This window comes from Gavialis gangeticus, unplaced genomic scaffold, assembly GCF_001723915.1.
Source record: "Gavialis gangeticus isolate Ggan-Ray unplaced genomic scaffold, GavGan_comp1, whole genome shotgun sequence".
In the NCBI taxonomy this organism is placed as follows: Eukaryota; Metazoa; Chordata; order Crocodylia; family Gavialidae; genus Gavialis; species Gavialis gangeticus.
This window is the reverse complement of record NW_017729033.1, coordinates 61,885,970-61,889,084: the sequence shown is the minus strand read 5'-3', so window position 1 is coordinate 61,889,084 and position 3,115 is coordinate 61,885,970. Positions and strand designations below refer to the sequence as shown.

The following is a 3,115-nucleotide window of genomic DNA, read 5'->3' as shown; positions in this document are numbered from 1 at the left end:
TATGTATTTAAAAAAGGACTTCTTGTTGTCCTTAATCCGGGAAGCCAGCCCCTGTTCCATCTCTGCCTTGGCCTTCCTAACCATCCCCCTACATCCCCAAGCAACTGCTGAATAGTCCTCCTTAGTGATGACCCCTCCTTTCCATTGGGAGTAAGCCTCCTTTTTGGCAAGGAGACATTCCCGGATGTTTTTAGTGAGCCACGGAGGCTTATATGCTCTCCTGCCCCCTTTGACCCTCCTGGGGATTACCTTCCCCCTGGGCTTGGAGGATCGTCTCCTTAAGGAGCGACCACTCCCCTTGTGGAGATTTCTTTCTAACCTCCCTTTGTAGGTCTTCCTAACCAGGTCTTCAACTTCTCCCGTGATCAAAAAGGCCTCCTTTTTTAACGGCTGTATTTCAGTATAGGCACAATATAGACCAAGCTGTGTTCAACACAGTTTTTAAGATTGCCCACATCTACATTAGGATAGAACTTGTAAGTCTTGTCCATCTTGAAAATGAAAGCTGTTCTCTTTTATATATTCATTTGTCAATTCATAGATTTCATAGACATTAGGGCTGGAAGGGACCTCAGAAGATCATCGAGTCCAGCCCCCCGCCCAAAGGGCAGGTAGTCAGCTGGGGTCATAGGATCCCAGCAAGTTAAGCACCCAATTTACTCTTGAAGGTGTTCGATGTAGGTGCTGATGGCAGGCTGTTCCAGACCTTGGGGGCTCAGACTGTAAAGAAATTCTTCTTTATGTCCAGCCTGAAACGGTCTTGCAGTAGTTTATAACCATTTGATCTCGTCATCTCTTGGGGCGCTCTGATGAACAAACGTTCTCCCAGAAACTGGTGGTCACCCCTGATAAATTTATAGGTGGCCATCAGGTCACCCCCGAGCCTGCGCTTTTCCAGGCTAAAGAGCCCCATGGCTCTCAGCCTGTCATCGTAAGGTCTGTTTTCCTGACCTCTGATCATGTGCATGGCTCTTCTCTGGACTCTTTCAAGCGTCTCCACATCCTTTTTGAATTGTGGAGCCCAAAACTGGACGCAGTACTCCAGCTGCAGCCTCACCTAGGCCGAGTATAAGGGGAGAATGACGTCCCGGGATTTGCTTGATAAGCATCTATGGATACAAGCCAGCATTTTGGTCGCTTTACTAGCCGCAGCATCACATTGCAGGCTCATGTTCATCTTGTGGTCTCTTTCTTCCATAGTGCTAGCCAGCCTAGCACTGCCAAGCCTATAAGGATGCTGCAGGTTTTTCCTCCCAAGGTAGAAAACCTTGTATTTTTCAGTGTTAAACACCATCAGGTTCTCATCCGCCCATTTGCTGAGCCTGTCCAGATCAGCCTGGGTCATCTTGCCCGTCTTCTGGTGTGGATGCTTTGCCCCAAAGTTTGGTGTCATCGGCGAACTTGGCCAGGCCGCTTCGGACTCCAGTGTCCACATCATTAATGAAGATGTTGAACAATATGGGTCCAAGGACAGAGCTTTGGGGGACCCCACTGGTCACAGGACACCATGATGATTGACTTCCATCAATTACTACCCTCTGGGTCTGACCACAGAGCCAATTTCCCAGCCAGCAGATCATGGTGGACCCAAGGCCACAATTGGCCAGTTTCGCCAAGAGGTGATCATGGGATACCAGATCGAAGGCTTTTTTGAAATCAAGATATATGACATCAATCTCTTCTCCCTTGTCCAGGTGATAGGTCACCTGGTCATAGAAGGAAATGATGTTCCAAAAGTTGTTTTACTAATTTGGGAAACAAGACATTTTTGTATTTCATATAAAAAAAGAAAATGCAGGGAATTATTTGCAGTGTTCAAAAATATTAGAAGTGGGACTTATTGATGTCCAGCCAGACAATGAATTATAATATGAATTATAATTATTTATGAAAGAAACAAAGTCAATTAGTGATACGCTTTCAGGAATTTTTCTTGCATTAAGTTGTGAGGAATCAGATTCTTTTTGACTGATTTGAAGGAATATCTAGGAATAATCAGTTTGTCAAATCTCTTGTGATTGTTATAGAAAATTACATGTAAATTTGTAATGCTACAGAAATACTCCATGACAAAGTCTGAGAATCTGGGAATGAACCTCAGTGGTGATGTACATTTTTCCCCTGAAGCAGAATAAGGAGCAATCCTATGCTTGCTTTTCTCATTCATATCTCTCTAGGGCCAGGTATAGGCATTGCACTTTTACCAGTATAAGTGATCAGACACTGGTATATACCTGTAACAGAACAGAAGTTTGGCGCACACAAACTGGTTTAAAAATGGTGGAATCTGATCTAAGATCTGTATCTAGGTCTATGAACCCAGAGACTGTTTATCCTGCATCCTTCCCCTTTGTATTCTTGAGTCTGTTGGAAACTGAGGGCTAGGCACAATCAATGGCAGGGAGCAGGTCATTCCAGGAGCAATTCTTGTTTATTTGGTTGGGGCCCAAATTCACTTTTGTCTGATTGGATCCAAATCCTGTTTACCTTTAATCTACTACTCGCCCAAGGAATGTAGGAGTATTACAGCTCTAATTTTCTATACCTAGTGAACAGCAATTACAGATACTGAAGGTCATTCTTACATCAGCAAACGAGCAAAGAAAAGAGACTGAATAGAACTTGAAATGTTAAATAGCTTCTAAGTTTCTTCCAAGACATTTTATTGTCAACAGCTGAGAATTTCTTGTGAGCCACCCAAGTTTACATTTGTTTTGGAGATGAGAACAAACTTTGTCTTCATCTAATATAAATAATTTTTATTTGAATAAATGAGTTATGACCTTTATTTTACATGCTGTTTTTAGGATGCTACTGGCTCAGCATGGAAAGGGTCTATAAGCAATCCATATAAATACTTAATACAATAACTAAACTAAATATCTGTAATTGTCATAACTATGTTCCACAGAAACTTCAGTATTTCAGATTCATGGTATTGCTTGAAGACTTGGTGGAAGCTTCCATTTTGCTGAAATGTCTCCTCTCAACTGTAACATCCACATCTTTCACATTCTTGTTCTGAATCATTGCATTTCTAAAATTGCGTAAAGGTGCTCAAGTGCAAGAAAGAATAAACCCTCATGGGAACTTGAGAACAAAAATGAAGCATCCT

At 42.4% G+C, this 3,115-nt stretch overlaps 1 protein-coding gene across 12 annotated transcripts in view; it reads left to right on the top strand.

The window, feature by feature from the left end:
- Positions 1 to 3,115, top strand: part of APBB2 (amyloid beta precursor protein binding family B member 2) — a 364,788-nt gene that overhangs the window by 227,738 nt on the left and 133,935 nt on the right. The window lies entirely within an intron of this gene.